Source organism: Paroedura picta, chromosome 3 (assembly GCF_049243985.1).
Source record: "Paroedura picta isolate Pp20150507F chromosome 3, Ppicta_v3.0, whole genome shotgun sequence".
Classification (NCBI taxonomy): domain Eukaryota; kingdom Metazoa; phylum Chordata; class Lepidosauria; order Squamata; family Gekkonidae; genus Paroedura; species Paroedura picta.
The window spans coordinates 74,503,969-74,527,002 of NC_135371.1; the positions used below are offsets into that span (position 1 = coordinate 74,503,969).

At 58.9% G+C, this 23,034-nt stretch overlaps 1 protein-coding gene across 2 annotated transcripts in view; it reads right to left on the reverse strand.

The window, feature by feature from the left end:
- SGCD (sarcoglycan delta) overlaps nucleotides 1–23,034 on the reverse strand; it is a 349,857-nt gene that overhangs the window by 19,795 nt on the left and 307,028 nt on the right. The gene's annotated exons all lie outside the window — the stretch shown is intronic.

The following is a 23,034-nucleotide window of genomic DNA, read 5'->3' on the forward strand; positions in this document are numbered from 1 at the left end:
AGAGAAGGCCGGCGGCCGCCCCCCCACCCTCTCCAAGTCCCGAAAGGCTTTCTCTCGCCCTCGGGAGCGTCCTCGCTGCAGCGAGGGCGCTCCCGGGGAGGACAGAAGGCCGGCGGCCGCCCCCCCACCCTCTCCAAGTCCCGAAAGGCTTTCTCTCGCCCTCGGGAGCGTCCTCGCTGCAGCGAGGGCGCTCAAAGGGAGGGGAGAAGGCCGGCGGCCGCCCCCCCACCCTCCCCAAGTCCCGAAAGGCTTTCTCTCGCCCTCGGGAGCGTCTTCGCTGCAGCGAGGGCGCTCAAAGGGAGGAGAGAAGGCCGGCGGCCGCCCCCCCACCCTCCCCAAGTCCCGAAAGGCTTTCTCTCGCCCTCGGGAGCGTCCTCGCTGCAGCGAGGGCGCTCCCGGGGAGGAGAGAAGGCCAGCGGCCGCCCCCCCACCCTCTCCAAGTCCCGAAAGGCTTTCTCTCACCCTCGGTCGCGTCCTCTTTGCAGAGAGGGCGCTCCCGGGGAGGAGAGAAGGCTGGCGGCCGCCCCCCCACCCTCTCCAAGTCCCGAAAGGCTTTCTCTCGCCGTCGGGAGCGTCCTTGCTCCAGCGAGGGAGCTCCCGGGGAGGAGAGAAGGCCGGAGGCCGCCCCCCCACCCTCTCTAAGTCCCGAAAGGCTTTCTCTCGCCCTCGGGAGCGTCCTCTTTGCAGCGAGGGTGCTCCGGGGGAGGAGAGAAGGCCGGCGGCCGCCCCCCCACCCTCTCCAAGTCCCCAAAGGCTTTTTCTCGCCCTCGGGAGCGTCCTCGTTGCAGCGAGGGCGCTGCCGGGGAGGAGAGAAGGCCGGCGGCCGCCCCCCCACCCTCTCTAAGTCCCGAAAGGCTTTCTCTCGCCCTCAGGAGCGTCCTCGCTGCAGCGAGGGCGCTCCCGGGGAGGACAGAAGGCCGGCGGCCGCCCCCCCACCCTCTCCAAGTCCCGAAAGGCTTTCTCTCGCCCTCGGGAGCGTCCTCGCTGCAGCGAGGGCGCTCCCGGGGAGGAGAGAAGGCCGGCGGCCGCCCCCCCACCCTCTCCAAGTCCCGAAAGGCTTTCTCTCGCCCTCGGGAGCGTCCTCGCTGCAGCGAGGGCGCTCCCGGGGAGGACAGAAGGCCGGCGGCCGCCACCCCACCCTCTCCAAGTCCCGAAAGGCTTTCTCTCGCCCTCGGGAGCGTCCTCGCTGCAGCGAGGGCGCTCCCGGGGAGGAGAGAAGGCCGGCGGCCGCCCCCCCCCACCCTCTCCAAGTCCCGAAAGGCTTTCTCTCGCCCTCGGGAGCGTCCTCTTTGCAGCGAGGGCGCGCCCGGGGAGGAGAGAAGGCCGGCGGCAGCCCCCCCACCCTCTCCAAGTCCCGAAAGGCTTTTTCTCGCCCTCGGGAGCGTCCTCGTTGCAGCGAGGGCGCTCCCGGGGAGGAGAGAAGGCCGGCGGCCGCTCCCCCACCAAGTCCCGAAAGGCTTTCTATCGCCCTCGGGAGCGTCCTCGCTGCAGCGAGGGCGCTCCCGGGGAGGAGAGAAGGCCGGCGGCCGCCCCCCCACCCTCTCCAAGTTCCGAAAGGCTTTCTCTCGCCCTCGGGAGCGTCCTCGCTGCAGCGAGGGCGCTCCCGGGTAGGAGAGAAGGCCGGCGGCCGCCCCCCCACCCTCTCCAAGTCCAGAAAGGCTTTCTCTTGCCCTCGGGAGTGTCCTCTTTGCAGCGAGGGCACTCCCGGGGAGGAGAGAAGGCCGGCGGCCGCCCCCCCACCCTCTCCAAGTCCCGAAAGGCTTTCTCTCGCCGACGGGAGCGTCCTCGCTCCAGCGAGGGAGCTCCCGGGGAGGAGAGAAGGCCGGCGGCCGCCGCCCCCACCCTCTCCAAGTCCCGAAAGGCTTTCTCTCGCCCTCGGGAGCGTCCTCGCTGCAGCGAGGGCGCTCCCGGGGAGGAGAGAAGGCCGGCGGCCGCCCCCCCCACCCTCTCCAAGTCCCGAAAGGCTTTCTCTCGCCCTCGGGAGCGTCCTCTTTGCAGCGAGGGCGCTCCCGGGGAGGAGAGAAGGCCGGCGGCCGCCCCCCCCACCCTCTCCAAGTCCCGAAAGGCTTTTTCTCGCCCTCGGGAGCGTCCTCGTTGCAGCGAGGGCGCTCCCGGGGAGGAGAGAAGGCCGGCGGCCGCCCCCCCACCCTCTCCAAGTCCCGAAAGCCTTTCTCTCGCCCTCGGGAGCGTCCTCGCTGCAGCGAGGGCGCTCCCGGGGAGGAGAGAAGGCCGGCGGCCGCCCCCCCACCCTCTCCAAGTCCCGAAAGCCTTTCTCTCGCCCTCGGGAGCGTCCTCGCTGCAGCGAGGGCGCTCCCGGGGAGGAGAGAAGGCCGGCGGCCGCCCCCCACCCTCTCCAAGTCCTGAAAGTCTTTCTCTCGCCCTCGGGAGCGTCCTCGCTGCAGCGAGGGCGCTCCCGGGGAGGAGAGAAGGCCGGCGGCCGCCGCCCCCACCCTCTCCAAGTCCCGAAAGGCTTTCTCTCGCCCTCGGGAGCGTCCTCTTTGCAGCGAGGGCGCTCCCGGGGAGGAGAGAAGGCCGGCGGCCGCCCCCCACCCCCTCCAAGTCCCCAAAGGCTTTCTCTCGCCCTCGGGAGCGTCTTCGCTGCAGCGAGGGCGCTCAAAGGGAGGAGAGAAGGCCGGCGGCCGCCCCCCCACCCTCCCCAAGTCCCGAAAGGCTTTCTCTCGCCCTCGGGAGCGTCCTCGCTGCAGCGAGGGCGCTCCCGGGGAGGAGAGAAGGCCAGCGGCCGCCCCCCCACCCTCTCCAAGTCCCGAAAGGCTTTCTCTCACCCTCGGTCGCGTCCTCTTTGCAGAGAGGGCGCTCCCGGGGAGGAGAGAAGGCTGGCGGCCGCCCCCCCACCCTCTCCAAGTCCCGAAAGGCTTTCTCTCGCCGTCGGGAGCGTCCTTGCTCCAGCGAGGGAGCTCCCGGGGAGGAGAGAAGGCCGGAGGCCGCCCCCCCACCCTCTCTAAGTCCCGAAAGGCTTTCTCTCGCCCTCGGGAGCGTCCTCTTTGCAGCGAGGGTGCTCCGGGGGAGGAGAGAAGGCCGGCGGCCGCCCCCCCACCCTCTCCAAGTCCCCAAAGGCTTTTTCTCGCCCTCGGGAGCGTCCTCGTTGCAGCGAGGGCGCTGCCGGGGAGGAGAGAAGGCCGGCGGCCGCCCCCCCACCCTCTCTAAGTCCCGAAAGGCTTTCTCTCGCCCTCAGGAGCGTCCTCGCTGCAGCGAGGGCGCTCCCGGGGAGGACAGAAGGCCGGCGGCCGCCCCCCCACCCTCTCCAAGTCCCGAAAGGCTTTCTCTCGCCCTCGGGAGCGTCCTCGCTGCAGCGAGGGCGCTCCCGGGGAGGAGAGAAGGCCGGCGGCCGCCCCCCCACCCTCTCCAAGTCCCGAAAGGCTTTCTCTCGCCCTCGGGAGCGTCCTCGCTGCAGCGAGGGCGCTCCCGGGGAGGACAGAAGGCCGGCGGCCGCCACCCCACCCTCTCCAAGTCCCGAAAGGCTTTCTCTCGCCCTCGGGAGCGTCCTCGCTGCAGCGAGGGCGCTCCCGGGGAGGAGAGAAGGCCGGCGGCCGCCCCCCCCCCCCACCCTCTCCAAGTCCCGAAAGGCTTTCTCTCGCCCTCGGGAGCGTCCTCTTTGCAGCGAGGGCGCGCCCGGGGAGGAGAGAAGGCCGGCGGCAGCCCCCCCACCCTCTCCAAGTCCCGAAAGGCTTTTTCTCGCCCTCGGGAGCGTCCTCGTTGCAGCGAGGGCGCTCCCGGGGAGGAGAGAAGGCCGGCGGCCGCTCCCCCACCAAGTCCCGAAAGGCTTTCTATCGCCCTCGGGAGCGTCCTCGCTGCAGCGAGGGCGCTCCCGGGGAGGAGAGAAGGCCGGCGGCCGCCCCCCCACCCTCTCCAAGTTCCGAAAGGCTTTCTCTCGCCCTCGGGAGCGTCCTCGCTGCAGCGAGGGCGCTCCCGGGTAGGAGAGAAGGCCGGCGGCCGCCCCCCCACCCTCTCCAAGTCCAGAAAGGCTTTCTCTTGCCCTCGGGAGTGTCCTCTTTGCAGCGAGGGCACTCCCGGGGAGGAGAGAAGGCCGGCGGCCGCCCCCCCACCCTCTCCAAGTCCCGAAAGGCTTTCTCTCGCCGACGGGAGCGTCCTCGCTCCAGCGAGGGAGCTCCCGGGGAGGAGAGAAGGCCGGCGGCCGCCGCCCCCACCCTCTCCAAGTCCCGAAAGGCTTTCTCTCGCCCTCGGGAGCGTCCTCGCTGCAGCGAGGGCGCTCCCGGGGAGGAGAGAAGGCCGGCGGCCGCCCCCCCCACCCTCTCCAAGTCCCGAAAGGCTTTCTCTCGCCCTCGGGAGCGTCCTCTTTGCAGCGAGGGCGCTCCCGGGGAGGAGAGAAGGCCGGCGGCCGCCCCCCCCACCCTCTCCAAGTCCCGAAAGGCTTTTTCTCGCCCTCGGGAGCGTCCTCGTTGCAGCGAGGGCGCTCCCGGGGAGGAGAGAAGGCCGGCGGCCGCCCCCCCACCCTCTCCAAGTCCCGAAAGCCTTTCTCTCGCCCTCGGGAGCGTCCTCGCTGCAGCGAGGGCGCTCCCGGGGAGGAGAGAAGGCCGGCGGCCGCCCCCCCACCCTCTCCAAGTCCCGAAAGCCTTTCTCTCGCCCTCGGGAGCGTCCTCGCTGCAGCGAGGGCGCTCCCGGGGAGGAGAGAAGGCCGGCGGCCGCCCCCCACCCTCTCCAAGTCCTGAAAGTCTTTCTCTCGCCCTCGGGAGCGTCCTCGCTGCAGCGAGGGCGCTCCCGGGGAGGAGAGAAGGCCGGCGGCCGCCGCCCCCACCCTCTCCAAGTCCCGAAAGGCTTTCTCTCGCCCTCGGGAGCGTCCTCTTTGCAGCGAGGGCGCTCCCGGGGAGGAGAGAAGGCCGGCGGCCGCCCCCCACCCCCTCCAAGTCCCCAAAGGCTTTTTCTCGCCCTCGGGAGCGTCCTCGTTGCTGCGAGGGTGCTCCCGGGGAGGAGAGAAGGCCGGCGGCCGCCCCCCCACCCTCTCCAAGTCCCGAAAGGCTTTCTCTCGCCCTCGGGAGCGTCCTCGCTGCAGCGAGGGCGCTCCCGGGGAGGAGAGAAGGCCGGCGGCCGCCCCCCCACCCTCTCCAAGTCCCGAAAGGCTTTCTCTCGCCCTCGGGAGCGTCCTCTTTGCAGCGAGGGCGCTCCCGGGGAGGAGAGAAGGCCTGCGGCCGCCCCCCCACCCTCTCCAATTCCCGAAAGGCTTTTTCTCGCCCTCGGGAGCGTCCTCGGTGCAGCGAGGGCGCTCCCGGGGAGGAGAGAAGGCCGGCGGCCGCCCCCCCACCCTCTCCAAGTCCCGAAAGGCTTTTTCTCGCCCTCGGGAGCGTCCTCTTTGCAGCGAGGGCGCTCCCGGGGAGGAGAGAAGGCCGGCGGCCGCCCCCCCCCCCTCTCCAAGTCCCGAAAGGCTTTCTCTCGCCCTCGGGAGCGTCCTCTTTGCAGCGAGGGCGCTCCCGGGGAGGAGAGAAGGCCGGCGGCCGCCCCCCCACCCTCTCCAAGTCCCGAAAGGCTTTTTCTCGCCCTCGGGAGCGTCCTCGTTGCAGCGAGGGCGCTCCCGGGGAAAAGAGAAGGCCGGCGGCCGCCCCCCCACCCTCTCCAAGTCCCGAAAGGCTTTCTCTCGCCCTCGGGAGCGTCCTCGCTGCAGCGAGGGCGCTCCCGGGGAGGAGAGAAGGCCGGCGGCCGCCCCCCCACCCTCTCCAAGTCCCGAAAGGCTTTCTCTCGCCCTCGGGAGCGTCCTCGCTGCAGCGAGGGCGCTCCCGGGGAGGAGAGAAGGCCGGCGGCCGCCGCCCCCACCCTCTCCAAGTCCCGAAAGGCTTTCTCTCGCCCTCGGGAGCGTCCTCTTTGCAGCGAGGGCGCTCCCGGGGAGGAGAGAAGGCTGGCGGCCGCCCCCCACCCTCTCCAATCCCGAAAGGCTTTCTCTCGCCGACGGGAGCGTCCTCGCTCCAGCGAGGGCGCTCCCGGGGAGGAGAGAAGGCCGGCGGCCGCCCCCCACCCTCTCCAAGTCCCGAAAGGCTTTCTCTCGCCCTCGGGAGCGTCCTCGCTGCAGCGAGGGCGCTCCCGCGGAGGAGAGAAGGCCGGCGGCCGCCGCCCCCACCCTCTCCAAGTCCCGAAAGGCTTTCTCTCGCCCTCGGGAGCGTCCTCTTTGCAGCGAGGGCGCTCCCGGGGGGAGAGAAGGCCGGCGGCCGCCCCCCACCCTCTCCAAGTCCCCAAAGGCTTTTTCTCGCCCTCGGGAGCGTCCTCGTTGCTGCGAGGGTGCTCCCGGGGAGGAGAGAAGGCCGGCGGCCGCCCCCCCACCCTCTCCAAGTCCCGAAAGGCTTTCTCTCGCCCTCCGGAGCGTCCTCGCTGCAGCGAGGGCGCTCCCGGGGAGGAGAGAAGGCCAGCGGCCGCCCCCCCACCCTCTCCAAGTCCCGAAAGGCTTTCTCTCGCCCTCGGGAGCGTCCTCTTTGCAGAGAGGGCGCTGCCGGGGAGGAGAGAAGGCTGGCGGCCGCCCCCCCCACCCTCTCCAAGTCCCGAAAGGCTTTCTCTCGCCGTCGGGAGCGTCCTCGCTCCAGCGAGGGAGCTCCCGGGGAGGAGAGAAGGCCGGAGGCCGCCCCCCCACCCTCTCTAAGTCCCGAAAGGCTTTCTCTCGCCCTCGGGAGCGTCCTCTTTGCAGCGAGGGTGCTCCCGGGGAGGAGAGAAGGCCGGCGGCCGCCCCCCCACCCTCTCCAAGTCCCCAAAGGCTTTTTCTCGCCGTCGGGAGCGTCCTCGTTGCAGCGAGGGCGCTGCCGGGGAGGAGAGAAGGCCGCCGGCCGCCCCCCCACACTCTCTAAGTCCCGAAAGGCTTTCTCTCGCCCTCAGGAGCGTCCTCGCTGCAGCGAGGGCGCTCCCGGGGAGGACAGAAGGCCGGCGGCCGCCCCCCCACCCTCTCCAAGTCCCGAAAGGCTTTCTCTCGCCCTCGGGAGCGTCCTCGCTGCAGCGAGGGCGCTCCCGGGGAGGAGAGAAGGCCGGCGGCCGCCCCCCCCACCCTCTCCAAGTCCCGAAAGGCTTTCTCTCGCCCTCGGGAGCGTCCTCGCTGCAGCGAGGGCGCTCCCGGGGAGGACAGAAGGCCGGCGGCCGCCACCCCACCCTCTCCAAGTCCCGAAAGGCTTTCTCTCGCCCTCGGGAGCGTCCTCGCTGCAGCGAGGGCGCTCCCGGGGAGGAGAGAAGGCCGGCGGCCGCCCCCCCACCCTCTCCAAGTCCCGAAAGGCTTTCTCTCGCCCTCGGGAGCGTCCTCGCTGCAGCGAGGGCGCTCCCGGGGAGGAGAGAAGGCCGGCGGCCGCCCCCCCACCCTCTCCAAGTCCCGAAAGGCTTTCTCTCGCCCTCGGGAGCGTCCTCTTTGCAGCGAGGGCGCTCCCGGGGAGGAGAGAAGGCCGGCGGCCGCCCCCCCACCCTCTCCAATTCCCGAAAGGCTTTTTCTCGCCCTCGGGAGCGTCCTCGGTGCAGCGAGGGCGCTCCCGGGGAGGAGAGAAGGCCGGCGGCCGCCCCCCCACCCTCTCCAAGTCCCGAAAGGCTTTTTCTCGCCCTCGGGAGCGTCCTCGTTGCAGCGAGGGCGCTCCCGGGGAGGAGAGAAGGCCGGCGGCCGCCCCCCCCCTCTCCAAGTCCCGAAAGGCTTTCTCTCGCCCTCGGGAGCGTCCTCTTTGCAGCGAGGGCGCTCCCGGGGAGGAGAGAAGGCCGGCGGCCGCCCCCCCACCCTCTCCAAGTCCCGAAAGGCTTTTTCTCGCCCTCGGGAGCGTCCTCGTTGCAGCGAGGGCGCTCCCGGGGAAAAGAGAAGGCCGGCGGCCGCCCCCCCACCCTCTCCAAGTCCCGAAAGGCTTTCTCTCGCCCTCGGGAGCGTCCTCGCTGCAGCGAGGGCGCTCCCGGGGAGGAGAGAAGGCCGGCGGCCGCCCCCCCACCCTCTCCAAGTCCCGAAAGGCTTTCTCTCGCCCTCGGGAGCGTCCTCGCTGCAGCGAGGGCGCTCCCGGGGAGGAGAGAAGGCCGGCGGCCGCCGCCCCCACCCTCTCCAAGTCCCGAAAGGCTTTCTCTCGCCCTCGGGAGCGTCCTCTTTGCAGCGAGGGCGCTCCCGGGGAGGAGAGAAGGCTGGCGGCCGCCCCCCACCCTCTCCAAGTCCCGAAAGGCTTTCTCTCGCCGACGGGAGCGTCCTCGCTCCAGCGAGGGCGCTCCCGGGGAGGAGAGAAGGCCGGCGGCCGCCCCCCACCCTCTCCAAGTCCCGAAAGGCTTTCTCTCGCCCTCGGGAGCGTCCTCGCTGCAGCGAGGGCGCTCCCGCGGAGGAGAGAAGGCCGGCGGCCGCCGCCCCCACCCTCTCCAAGTCCCGAAAGGCTTTCTCTCGCCCTCGGGAGCGTCCTCTTTGCAGCGAGGGCGCTCCCGGGGGGAGAGAAGGCCGGCGGCCGCCCCCCACCCTCTCCAAGTCCCCAAAGGCTTTTTCTCGCCCTCGGGAGCGTCCTCGTTGCTGCGAGGGTGCTCCCGGGGAGGAGAGAAGGCCGGCGGCCGCCCCCCCACCCTCTCCAAGTCCCGAAAGGCTTTCTCTCGCCCTCCGGAGCGTCCTCGCTGCAGCGAGGGCGCTCCCGGGGAGGAGAGAAGGCCAGCCCTGGATTTTTCTTCCCTTCTCTGCTTTTTTTGATCTTCTCTCCCCCCCAAGAAAAGAAAGAGGCCTCCCTGCCTCGGGGAGGAGAGAAGGCTGGCGGCCCGCCCCCCCCACCCTCTCCAAGTCCCGAAAGGCTTTCTCTCGCCGTCGGGAGCGTCCCCTCGCTCCAGCGAGGGGAGCTCCCGGGGAGGAGAGAAGGCCGGAGGCCGCCCCCCCCCACCCTCTCTAAGTCCCGAAAGGCTTTCTCTCGCCCTCGGGAGCGTCCTCTTTGCAGCGAGGGTGCTCCCGGGGAGGAGAGAAGGCCGGCGGCCGCCCCCCCACCCTCTCCAAGTCCCCAAAGGCTTTTTCTCGCCGTCGGGAGCGTCCTCGTTGCAGCGAGGGCGCTGCCGGGGAGGAGAGAAGGCCGCCGGCCGCCCCCCCACACTCTCTAAGTCCCGAAAGGCTTTCTCTCGCCCTCAGGAGCGTCCTCGCTGCAGCGAGGGCGCTCCCGGGGAGGACAGAAGGCCGGCGGCCGCCCCCCCCACCCTCTCCAAGTCCCGAAAGGCTTTCTCTCGCCCTCGGGAGCGTCCTCGCTGCAGCGAGGGCGCTCCCGGGGAGGAGAGAAGGCCGGCGGCCGCCCCCCCCACCCTCTCCAAGTCCCGAAAGGCTTTCTCTCGCCCTCGGGAGCGTCCTCGCTGCAGCGAGGGCGCTCCCGGGGAGGACAGAAGGCCGGCGGCCGCCACCCCCACCCTCTCCAAGTCCCGAAAGGCTTTCTCTCGCCCTCGGGAGCGTCCTCGCTGCAGCGAGGGCGCTCCCGGGGAGGAGAGAAGGCCGGCGGCCGCCCCCCCACCCTCTCCAAGTCCCGAAAGGCTTTTTCTCGCCCTCGGGAGCGTCCTCGTTGCAGCGAGGGCGCTCCCGGGGAGGAGAGAAGGCCGGCGGCCGCTCCGCCACCCTCTCCAAGTCCCGAAAGGCTTTCTATCGCCCTCGGGAGCGTCCTCGCTGCAGCGAGGGCGCTCCCGGGGAGGAGAGAAGGCCGGCGGCCGCCCCCCCACCCTCTCCAAGTCCCGAAAGGCTTTCTCTCGCCCTCGGGAGCGTCCTCGCTGCAGCGAGGGCGCTCCCGGGTAGGAGAGAAGGCCGGCGGCCGCCCCCCCAACCCTCTCCAAGTCCAGAAAGTCTTTCTCTTGCCCTCGGGAGTGTCCTCTTTGCAGCGAGGGCGCTCCCGGGGAGGAGAGAAGGCCGGCGGCCGCCCCCCCACCCTCTCCAAGTCCCGAAAGGCTTTCTCTCGCCGACGGGAGCGTCCTCGCTCCAGCGAGGGAGCTCCCGGGGAGGAGAGAAGGCCGGCGGCCGCCCCCCCACCCTCTCCAAGTCCCGAAAGGCTTTCTCTCGCCCTCGGGAGCGTCCTCTTTGCAGCGAGGGCGCTCCTGGGGAGAAGAGAAGGCCGGGGGCCGCCCCCCCACCCTCTCCAAGTCCCGAAAGGCTTTTTCTCGCCCTCGGGAGCGTCCTCGTTGCAGCGAGGGCGCTCCCGGGGAGGAGAGAAGGTCGGCGGCCGCCCCCCCCACCCTCTCCAAGTCCCGAAAGGCTTTTTCTCGCCCTCGGGAGCGTCTTCGTTGCAGCGAGGCCGCTCCCGGGGATGAGAGAAGGCTGGCGGCCGCCCCCCCACCCTCTCCAAGTCCTGAAAGGCTTTCTCTCGCCCTCGGGAGCGTCCTCGCTGCAGAGAGGGCGCTCCCGGGGAGGAGAGAAGGCCGGCGGCCGCCCCCCCACCCTCTCCAAGTCCCGAAAGGCTTTCTCTCGCCCTCAGGAGCGTCCTCGTTGCAGCGAGGGCGCTCCCGGGGAGGAGAGAAGGCCGGCGGCTGCCCACCTGAAGCAGCCGGGAGAAGCAGGAGAAGGAGCAGGCTGGCTGGAGGACTGTCGGCGCAGTCTGCCAGACTGCACTGAGTCCCGGCCGTTCGAAGCAGCCAATGGGGAGGCGCGCTTTGCGCGCCTCCCCATTGGCTGCTGGCCCTGGATGGACACTCGGAGGAGCCAATTAGGAGCCGCTTCACGGTTCCTGATTGGCCCCTCCGAGATTTTATCCCGGACAGGGCCCGCCCTAACTCCTCCCCAACAGCCCTTACTCTTTTATTCAGTCCGTGGCGCCCACGGAGCGACAGGCTGTTTAAAGATGCTCTTAGGAAAAAATAAGGAAAAAAACTTTTTGTAAGCCCAGTCTATTATTATTCCCATCATAATTTGGTATCCTCCAGGATGGTGTATGTTTACAACCCCAAAGACATATAATAGAATCACCGAATCATAGAGTTGGAAGGGGCCATACAGGCCATCAAGTCCAACCCCCTGCTCAACGCAGGTTCAGCCCAAAGCATCCTAATATATCAAAAAAATGTGTATCCAACCTTTGCTTGAAGACATAATAATCCTCTAAACCTTGATTTAATGCCATTCCCAACTCTGTATAAAAATGGGTCATCAATGTAGCTAATCACATTCATTTATTTCAAAATGGTATGGCTGAAAGGATGCACAGATTCCAATTAAAAAACCCCCAGACAGGGCAAAACTCCCAAACGCTGCGGCCAACACCTTCCACTCCTCCCGAGTCGCCATCCTCGCAGGATGGCTGCCAGGGACGACCCTTGCCCCACGCCGCTGGACTCTGGGAAAGCTCCTTTCCCGTCGCCCAGCGACTGCCCTTGCCAACGACCACGATCTCCCGTTACCTCCCCGTGTGCCACTCCCTCCACCTCCCCGTGTGCCACTGCCCGCACCCTCCCAAACCCCCACAGCACCTCACCGCTTACGCCCAGCCTTCGCAGCGTCCGCCACCACCCTGCCATCAATGCCCACATCTCCTGAGAGGCACTCCACCGCCGAATACCTCTGCCGCCAAGCCGCACCACCGCCAACCCAATCCAGCATGGCTGGAACGCCAACAGCCCGATCCCCAGCCAGCCTCTCCCACGCCGAACCGCTCCACCACACACATGATCCGCCACGACCGCAACACCCAGCCCTCGCTGCCTGCGCGCTGCCACATAGGCGCGCACCTGCTTGACCGCGTGGCTCCCCAAGATGGCGGACTCACCCCCTGGGACACTGGCGACCTCCTCCACAGCCGCCCCGCTATGCCGCCAGACACGGCACATGGCCGCCAGCCTCCTGGATTGCCGCCGTCGCCCCACTGCGCCACCGGACCACTCATGCTCCCTGCCAGCAGGCTGCCGGTGAATCTCCCCCGCTCACAACCCCAGCGTCTAAGAGCTAGCGCCCGCTGTATTCAGACTACAGCGGGCTTAATTTGTAGTAGGGATATATGAGGATTTCAGCCAATTCATTTTTCTTGTTGTAGCTCAATATGCCCCATCTTTTTTGTTCCTGAAGGTCATGCAGAGGAGGTTGGCTCATTAAACTGTACCTACATACTTTCTGTCTTGAATCTGTACACAATTTTATTTTGTTTAAATAGGATGAAGATGCACATTTTGCATTGGCCTTGCAAATATGAATGTATAATTAATTAATTAAAACGTAATTAAAAACTAAATTTTCAGAAAATATTAGGACAATGACATTCTTTGTGGTAACTGTAATTGGTTTTGATTCCTGAGGAAAGCACAGCATTTTCTGAGGTACCAAATATACAGTGATGTAAAAATGCAATAGCCCCGTAAATTGAGAATATAAATTCATTGAGTGAAAAGGGGATTGTATAGACACTAAGGGCCCTAAAAGAATCATAGAATCATAGAATCATAGAGTTGGAAGGGGCCATACAGGCCACCTAGTCCAACCCCCTGCTCAACGCAGGATCAGCCCTAAGCATCCTAAGCATCCCAAAGCATCCAAGAAAAGTGTGTATCCAACCTTTGCTTGAAGACTTCCAGTGAGGGGGAGCTCACCACCGCCTTAGGCAGCCTATTCCACTGCTGAACTACTATGACTGTGAAAAACTTTTTCCTGATATCTAGCCTATATCGTTGTACTTGAAGTTTATACCCATTACTGCCTGTCCTCTCCTCTGCAGCCAGCAGAAACAGCATCCTGCCCTCCTCCAAGTAACAACCTTTCAAATACTTAAAGAGGGCTATCATGTCCCCTCTTAACCTCGTTTTCTCCAGGCTGAACATTCCCAAGTCCCTCAACCTATCTTAATAGGGCTTGGGCCCTTGGCCCCAGATCATCTTAGTCGCTCTCCTCTGTACCCTTTCAATTTTATCGACGTCCTTCTTGAAGTGAGGCCTCCAGAACTGCACACAGAACTCCAGATGTGGTCTGACCAGTGCCGTATACAATGGGACTATGACATCTTGTGATTTTGATGTGATGCCTCTGTTGATACAGCCCAAAATGGTATTTGCCTTTTTTACCGCTACATCACACTGCCTGCTCATGTTTAGTTTACAATCCACAAGTACCCCAAGGTCTCGTTCACACACAGTGCTACCTAGAAGCGTATCCCCCATCCAGTAGGCATGCTTTTCATTTTTCTGACCCAGATGCAGAACTTTACACTATCTTTATTAAATTGCATCTTGTTCTCATTTGCCCATTTTCCCATTGTGTTCAGATCTCGTTGAACTCTGTCTCTATCTTCCGGAGTATTTGCCAGTCCTCCCAATTTGGTGTCATCTGCAAACTTGATGGGTAGTCCCTCCACCCCCTCATCTAGATCATTAATAAATATGTTAAAAAGTACCGGGCCGAGCACCGAGCCCTGAGGTACCCCGCTACTCACCTCTCTCCAGTCTGATGAAACACCATTGACAACAACTCTTTGAGTGCGGTTCTCTAACCAATTCCCTATCCACCTAACTATCTGAAAATCCAGATTGCAGTCCTTCAACTTATCCATCAGAACATCATGGGGAACCTTGTCAAAAGCTTTACTAAAATCCAAGTAAATGACATCAACCGAATTTCCCCGATCCAGCAAACCTGTTACTTGGTCAAAAAAGGAAACTAGGTTGGTCTGGCAGGACCTGTTGGAGACAAATCCATGCTGACTTCCTTGGATCACCAAATTGTCCTCCAGATGTTTGCAGATCGCTCCCTTTAATATCTGCTCCATTATCTCCCCACAACAGAGGTCAGACTCACTGGTCTGTAGTTTCCTGGGTCATCCTTCCTCCCTTTTTTGAAGATCGGAATAACGTTTGCTCTCTTTCACTCCTCCGGGACATCTCCAGTCCTTAAAGAGGTCCCGAAGATGATGGACAAGGGCTGTGCCAGTTCTTTGGAAAGTTCTTTGAGTACTCTTGGGTGTATTTCATCCGGACCAGGGGATTTGAACTCATCCAGTGCAGCTAAATGCCTCTCGACAACCTCTCTATCCATGTTAACCTGCCTCCCAGACACTGTCCTTTGGCTACGGCCACCTCTAGATGTGCCTAAACACTTTGACCTGTGGGGGAAAAAAGATGTAAAATAGGCACTAAGCCTTTCTGCTTTCTCTGCATCTTTCGTTAGAGTTTGTCCATCCGCACCCAACAGTGGGCCTATTGCCTCGTTTACTTTACATTTGCTCCTCACATAACTGAAAAATCTTTTCTTGTTACAATGGGCTTCCCTGGCCAATCTTAGCTCACTCTCAGCTTTGGCCTTTCTGATGATTGATCTACAGTGCCTAGTAACCTGTAGGTACTCTTCTTTAGAGCTCTGTCCTTCCCTCCATTTCCTGAACATTTTCCTTTTCTTTCTTAGTTCCTCTTGAAGTTCTCTGTTTATCCAAATAGGCTTCTTAGAGCTCCTGCAGTGTTTTCGTCTTTCTGGGATAGTCATTGATTGAGCATGCAATAGCTCTTGTTTGAGTAGCGCCCACCCTTCACATGCTCCCTTCCCTTCCAGCATTCTCATCCATGGTATGACACTCATCATGTCTCTGAGTTTATTAAAGTTTGCCCTACGAAAATCCAACATCCGCGTCTGGCTACAAGCTTCCTTGGCTCCCCATCTCAAAAGGAATTCTATGAGGACATCCCCCTTCAAGGATCGCTGCCTTGTTGTGGCAAGGGGGCTTGCGTAGTTCAGTGAAGCTATGAGCTATGCCGTGCAGGGCCACCCAAGACGGACAGGTCATAGCTGAGAGCTCTGACAAAAGGTGATCCACTGGAGAAGGCAATGGCAAACCACTCCAGTATCTTTGCCATGAAAACTCTATGGACAGTTCCAATAGGCATAACGATATGACGCTGGAAGATGAGCCCCTCAGGTCGGAAGGTGTCCAATATGCTACTGGGGATGAGCAGACGGCTAGTACGAGTAGCGCCAGAATGAATGAAGCGGCTGGGCCAAAGCCGAAAGGACGCTCAGTTGTGGAAGTAACTGGTGGCGAAAAGACAGTCCGATGCTGTAAAGATTTTTATTCCATAGGAACCTGGAACGTCAGATCCATGAATCAAGGCAAGCTGGACGTGGTTAAACAAGAAATGAGAAGACTGAACATCGACATTTTAGGAATCAGTGAACTAAAATGGACAGGAATGGGTGAATTTAATTCAGATGACCATCAGGTATACTACTGTGGACAAGAATCTCGCAGAAGAAATGGAGTAGCATTCATAATCAATAAGAGAGTAGGAAAAGCAGTCTTGGGATACAATCCCCAAAATGACAGAATGATCTCAGTTCGAATCCAAGGCAAACCATTCAACATCACAGTGATCCAGGTCTACGCCCCAACCACTGCTGCTGAAGAGGATGAAGTTGATCAGTTCTATGAAGCCCTACAACACCTTCTAGAAGCAACGCCCAAAAATGATGTGCTTATCATCATGGGGGATTGGAATGCTAAAGTAGGAAGCCAAAAGATAACCGGGATAACAGGCAAGTTTGGCCTTGGAGTACAAAATGAAGCAGGGCACAGGCTGGTAGAATTTTGTCAAGAGAATACAATGGTCATAGCAAACACTCTTTTCCAGCAACCCAAGAGACGACTCTACACATGGACATCACCAGACGGTCAACACAGAAATCAGATTGACTATGTGCTCTGCAGCCAAAGATGGAAAAGTTCTATCCAGTCAATAAAAACAAGACCAGGAGCTGATTGTGGTTCAGATCATGAGCTTCTTGTTGCAAAATTTAGGCTTAAATTGAAGAAAGTAGGGAAAAGCACTAGGCCACTCAGGTATGAACTAAATCATATCCCTGACGAATACACAGTGGAGGTGACAAATAGATTTAAGGAATTAGATCTGATAGACAGAGTGCCTGAAGAACTATGGACGGAGGTTCGCAACATTGTACAAGAGGTAGCAACTAAAACCATCCCAAAGAAAAAGAAATGCAAGAAATCAAAATGGCTGTCTGAGGAAGCTTTACAAATAGCTAAGGAGAGAAGGGAAGTGAAAGGCAAGGGAGAAAGAGAAAGATACACCCAATTGAATGCAGAATTCCAGAGAAAAGCTAGAAGAGATAAGAATGCCTTCTTAAATGAACAGTGCAAACAAATAGAAGAAAACAATAGAATGGGGAGGACCAGAGATCTTTTCAAGAAAATTGGAGATATGAAGAGAACGTTTCATGCAAAGATGGGTATGATAAGGGACCAAAATGGTAGGGACCTCACAGAAGCAGAAGAGATCAAACAAAGGTGGCAAAATTATACAGAAGAACTATACAAGAGCGAGCTTAACATCCCTGATGACCACAATGGGGTAGTTACTGATCTGGAGCCAGACATCCTGGAATGTGAAGTCAAATGGGCCTTAGGAAGTCTGAGCAACAATAAAGCTAGTGGTAGTGACAGCATTCCAGTTGAACTATTCAAAATCTTAAAGGACGATGCAGTAAAAGTGCTACACTCAATATGCCAGCAAATTTGGAAAACTCAACAATGGCCACAGGATTGGAAAAGGTCAGTTTACATTCCAATCCCAAAGAAGGGCAATGCCAAAGAATGTTCAAACTACCGCACCATCGCACTAATTTCTCATGCTAGCAAAGTTATGCTCAAAATCCTACAAGCTAGGCTCCAGCAATATGTGGACCGAGAACTTCCAGAAGTACAGGCAGGATTTCGAAGAGGCAGAGGAACTAGAGATCAAATTGCCAACATACGCTGGATCATGGAGAAAGCTAGGGAGTACCAGAAGAACGTCTACTTCTGCTTCATTGACTATGCTAAAGCCTTTGATTGTGTGGAGCACAACAAATTGTGGCAAGTTCTTAAAGAGATGGGAATACCAGAGCATCTTATTTGTCTCTTGAGAAATTTATATGCAGGTCAAGAAGCAACAGTGAGAACTGAACATGGAATCACTGACTGGTTCAAAATTGAGAAAGGAGTTCGGCAAGGCTGTATACTGTCGCCTTGCCTATTTAACTTGTATGCAGAGCACATCATGAGAAATGCGGGATTAGAGGAGTCACAAATTGGGATCAAGATTGCAGGGAGAAATATCAACAACCTCAGATATGCAGATGATACCACTCTAATGGCAGAAAGTGAAGAGGAACTAAAGAGCCTGTTGATGCGGGTGAAGGAGGAGAGTGCCAAAGTTGGCTTGAAACTCAACATCAAGAAAACAAAGATCATGGCATCCGGCCCTCTCAATTCCTGGCAAATAGAAGGGGAAGAAATGGAGATAGTGACAGATTTTATTTTCCTGGGCTCCAAGATCACTGCAGATGGGGACTGCAGCAAAGAAATTAAAAGACGCTTGCTCCTGGGGAGGAAAGCTATGGCAAATCTAGACAGCATCCTAAAAAGCAGAGACATCACCCTGCCAACAAAAGTGCGTTTAGTCAAGGCTATGGTCTTCCCAGTTGCAATGTATGGCTGCGAAAGTTGGACCATAAGGAAGGCCGAGCGTCAAAGAATTGAGGCTTTTGAACTCTGGTGCTGGAGAAGACTCTTGCGAGTCCCTTGGACTGCAAGGCGAACAAACCAGTCAGTCCTAGAGGAGATCAGCCCTGACTGCTCTTTAGAAGGCCAGATCCTGAAGATGAAACTCAAATATTTTGGCCACCTCATGAGAAGGAAGGACTCCCTGGAGAAGAGCCTAATGCTGGGAGAGATCGAGGGCAAAAGAAGAAGGGGACGACAGAGAATGAGGTGGATGGATGGAGTCACTGAAGCAGTAGGTGCAAACTTAAATGGACTCCGGGGAATGGTAGAGGACAGGAAGGCCTGGAGGATCATTGTCCATGGGGTCGCGATGGGTCGGACACGACTTCGCACATAACAACAACAACAACAAATGAGGACATGGTCACTTCCCCCTAGGGTCCCCACCTCCTTCACCTCATCCACCAACTCTTGCCTGTTGGTCAGTATTAAGTCCAGTACGCAGCCACTGATTCACCTCCATTATCTTCCTCTCCCGATGCATTCCTCTTCCCTTAACAGGCAAGATTGAAGAGAATACCACTTGTGTCCCCATTTGCTTGAGCTTCCTCCCCAGATCTTGATAGTCTTTTTTAATAGGAGCGATGGTATTCAGGGACATGTCATTCGTTCCCACATGGACCATCACAAATGGGTAGCGATCTTTAGATTTGAGGAGTTTGGGCAGCCTTTCTGAAACATCTTTAATTTTCGCCCCTGGCAAGCAACACACCTCTCGGGTTAGGGGGTCCGGCCCAGCTACATGGCGATCCAAAAGACAACAAGCACAATTAAATATATTCCTTTTGAGCACTTACCATGTGATCACATTTTCTCCCCCAAATAAAACGTTATGGTTCATCCTGATGAGATGGGCTACATGTTTTTGCTCTGCCTTCAAATCCTAAATACATGCAATAGCAGCTCTGTCTGATTTCCCTGTCTCCCCCAACCATTATCTAATCTGCTTTTATGTTACATAAGGAGATGGGACATTTACAAAGACAGTGAGAAGGGCTGTTGTAGTCATTGGTTGAAGTGTTATGAGGTCACAGAATGATTTAAGAGGTATATTTTGTGGAGGACTTAAAGACACAAGAAGCTGCTGGTTTGAAAGAGTGTGAAGAGACAAAGAGGACTATGTTTTACAAGTGTCGACTACCTATTTGGAGGCACATGAATTTCCTGGTGGCTGACATCATTAGGGAAAAGACAAGCAAAAATATGAGTTTACAGAGCGTGTGAATGCTGTTGGTGGACTGGGGTGGAATATATGAAGACGGCTTGGTTTTTCATTGCTTTTGCAAACGACCCCTTAGCAGGACATATTGTCACATGTCCCACTCTATTACCAGCTTTATGTATAAACTAGAAACTACAAATAAAGCCTATTTTATTTTGGATTAAAATGGGCACTAGGGACAGTTCCTTGGGAAGCCTTCACAGGGCGAAGGCTTCCCTGGGATGTGGGCCACACAGGCGAGTGGGGCGCTACCTGGGGTGTTCTTCCAGCCGCAGGCTGGTCTCTTGGGGCTGGTAGAAGGCGGGGAGGGCGCACCCCAGCCTGGAGCGTCCTATAGGATTCTCCCGGGGCCAGGAGTGGGCTTGTCACGTCAAAGATGCGGCGAAGCCGGCGCTGGGGCCAGCAGAAGGAAGCAACGAACCCCCTACCCCACCCCGGAGGAACTCGGAGCCTTCTCCCGGGCGAGGCCGCTCCTGGGGCCGGGAGAAGGTGGCGATCCCCCCCGCTCCCCAGAGCAACTGTCTCACTGTCTATTTTCCTGTAAAGCTAACTACACTTGAAATTCTGGGCCACTTATATCTTTGAGTTCATAGAAGTTTTTATTGACCAGGCCAAGCTTGAAAAAAGTCACTTTAGTTCCCATGTCTCTCAAGCCATTTACTTGTTCACTATTTACAATTTCAGGTAGTAAATATTCTTTATTTAGATTTTCCTGAACTTTCCAGACTTGCAGGATAGATATTGGTCTGTCTGTCTGTCTGTCTGCACATCAAAATACAAACAACTGCTGGTAAGGGCTGGCCAAAGCCTATAGCCCAAGAGAGACACACCCACAACCACTCCACTCTATCCACAGTCTGTGAGCCTCTACCATCCTCTCTAGATCGCTGCACATCTCTAGATTATAATGATCAGCTCTGCAGGCAAAATGGCTACTTTGGAGGCATTGTACGATTTTAAGGCCCTCCTCCAAACCTCCAGAAATATCTCCAACCCAGGGGTAGCCAACCTCCAGGTGGGGCCTGGAGAGCTCCTGGAATTACAGCTCATCTGCAGAGTATAAAGATTAGCTGCCCAGGCAGAAAGGGCTCCTATGGAGTTTGGACACGGTTGAGGAGAAGAAACATTTAAGACCTCCCATGCAGGTAGTTGTGGAGGTGAATCACTTGAGGCCTACTACACAGGGTTGTTGTGCAGATGAAACAGGAGGCAAACGACCCTCTGCAACAGCTTCCAGTTTCACCTGCACAACATCCGTGTGTGGTAGGTCACAAATCTGCAGATTGTTGCTTGGTTGTTTCTTCCCTCCAGCAGCATGGCTGGCCACAGCAGTATTTTAAGTGAGAAGGGGCTTCTCTGTGGCCTCCCTGTCAGCCAACTGTTTGGCAGGAGGGGAAAGCTCCCCCCCTCAAAAGGAAGGCCCACACCCATGCCCTCAGACTCCCCTGAGTTGCTCTCACCAGCCTCCTGCCAGCTCTGTCAGGGTTCTGAGGCAATCTACAGTTGGACATGACAGTTAGGATAACTTTGGGGTGAAAAGGACTGGCGCAGCTTCCGTTCTCATTCCCCTTGGCAGCCCTAATGACCTCTACTCCCTGCGGTGGTCAGGAGCAGACTGACAGCAATGTCTCCAGATTGCCCCTGGCTGGGCTGGGTGGGCGTGTCGGGAGGAGCTTTGCATCTCCTGACTGGATGGAAATCTGGTTTGCCCTGGTGAGGGCCAAATCGGATTGGCCCTTTGGCCCCTGGCTGCACGTGCCTCTGGACTGAATCATCTTTAAACCACCCACAGCACTGTGGGCGCAGTGGACTAAATAAAGCAGTAAGGGCTGGTGGGGAGGAGTTAGGGCGGGCTCAGTCCGGGATAAAAACTCGGAGGAGCGAATCAGGAGCCGCAAAGCGGCTCCTGATTCGCTCCTCCGAGTGCCACTCCAGTGCCAAGTGTCCTCCCTATTGGACACTTGGCCCGTCTCCCGGACGCCGCGCCTCCAACTCTGCAGTCCTCCCCAACAGCCATCCTTGCCACTACCGTGCCCATCCCCCACTTTCCACCCCCACCCCAGACGTCCGTCGGCCGCCAGCACCACCGCCCGCGACCTCCCCCCCATTCCCACTCCCCATTTCGCCGCGTACCCCGGACGCCCCTCCCTGCCCTCCATCCCCCATCCCATATGTCCTGTGATGCCTGCCGCCGCCCGCACACTTCCCCCACCCAAACCCAACCCCACCCCACTTGCGTCTTTCCGCTTCCCCCAATGTCCCCGAGCTTCCCTGCCGCAGCCGCCCCGAGCCCCGAACTCCTCACCCCCCTTACCTGGTTGCCCTTCTCTAAGATACTTCTCTAAGATACAAAGACGGGCCGCCGCCCATGCTCAAAGATGGCGGCCAAGACCCCGATGGCGACGACGAGCCCGCGCTGATGAAGACGCCGAAGACAGGCTGCCGCCAACGCACCCAGATCGCTCCCGAGACGCCGATGCGACGCCGCCACTGGCCCTTAACAGCAAGCCACAGCTGAGCTGCAGCCCGCGCCGCAACAGGCCTGCTCCCTCAGGTACGACTCGCCCTGGTCTGTACGCTGTCCTCCCTTCCTACACCTCACCTCCCCTCTTCCTCCCTCTGCCCCCGGGACCCTTCACTTTCTCCGGCCTGCTCCTCCAGGGACACTTCCAGGGACCCTTGCCAGCACCCCATAGAAAGCCGTGCCGCCTGCTAGCGCCCATTGTATTCCCACTACAATGGGCCTTATTCCTAGTAGAATCATAGAATCATAGAATCATAGAGTTGGAAGGGGCCATACAGGCCATCTAGTTCAAAGCCCTGCGCAACGCAGGATCATGTCAAAGCATCCTAAAGCATCCAAGAAAAGTGTGTATCCAACCTTTACTTGAAGACTGCCAGTGAAGGGGACCTCACCACCTCCTTAGGCAGCCTATTCCACTGCTGAACTACTCTGACTGGGAAATTTTTTTCCTGATATCTAGCCTATATCGTTGTACTTGTACTTTAAACCCATTACTGCGCGTCCTTTCCTCTGCAGTCAATGCGAACAGCATCCTGCTCTCCTCCAAGTGACAACCTTTCAACCTTAAAGAGGGCTATCATGTCCCCTCTCAACCTCCTTTTCTCCAGGCTGAACATTCCCAAGTCCCTCAACCTATCATCATAGGGCTTGTTCCCTTGGCCCCAGATCATCCACGTCGCTCTCCCCTGTACCCTTTCAATTTTATCTATGTCCTTCTTGAAGTGAGGCCTCCAGAACTGCACACAGTACTCCAGGTGTGGTCTGACCAATGTCGTATACAATGGGACTATGACCTCTTGTGATTTTGATATGTTGCCCCTGTTGATACCGCCCAAAATGGCATTTGCCTTTTTTATCGCTGCATCACACTGCCTGCTCATGTTTAGTTTGCAATCCACAAGTACCCCAAGGTCTTGTTCACCCACAGTGTCACCTAGAAGCGTATCCCCCATCCAGTAGGCATGCTTTCCATTTTTCTGACCCAGATGCAGAACTTTACACTTATCTTTATTAAATTGCATCTTGTTCTCATTTGCCCATTTTTCCATTGTGTTCAGACCTCGTTGAACTCTGTCTCTATCCTCTGGAGTAATTGCCAGTCCTCCCAATTTGGTGTCATCTGCAAACTTGATGAGTAGTCCCTCCACCCCCTCATGTAGATAAGTATTGTAAAAAGTACCGGACCAAGCACCGAGTCTTGAGGTACGCCGCTACTCACCTCCCTCCAGTCTGATGAAACACCATTGACAAGAACTCTTTGAGTGCGGTTCTCTAACCAATTCCCTATCCACCTAACTATCTGAAAATCGAGATTGCAGTCCTTCAACCTATCTATCAGAACATCATGGGGAACCTTATCAAAAGCTTTACTAAAATCCAAGTAAATGACATCAACCGAATTTCCATGATCCAGCAAACCTGTTACTTGTTCAAAAAAGGAAACCAGGTTGGTCTGACAGGACCTATTGGAGACAAATCCATGCTGACTTCCTTCGATTACCAAATTGTGCTCCAGATGTATGCATATCTGCTCCATTATCTTCCCCACAACAGAGGTCAGACTCACTGGTCTGTAGTTTCCGGGTCATCCTTCCTCCCTTTCTTGAAGATCGGAATAAAGTTTGCTCTCTTCCAGTCCTCTGGGACATCTCCAGTCCTTAAAGTGGTCCCGAAGATGCTTCACGCCTTCCGTTTGGCCCCTCTGCTTGTCTGTCTGGGGCCAGGGGCCAATTGTTGCCCCCCCATCCCGGACTGAGTCCACCCCCACACCCCTTAGCCTTTTATTTATACTGTGGAACGCAGTTTACAGATTTGGATGCAGGAGAGTTTCTATAATTACTAATCTGCAAAATGAGGATAATAGAACTGTACCT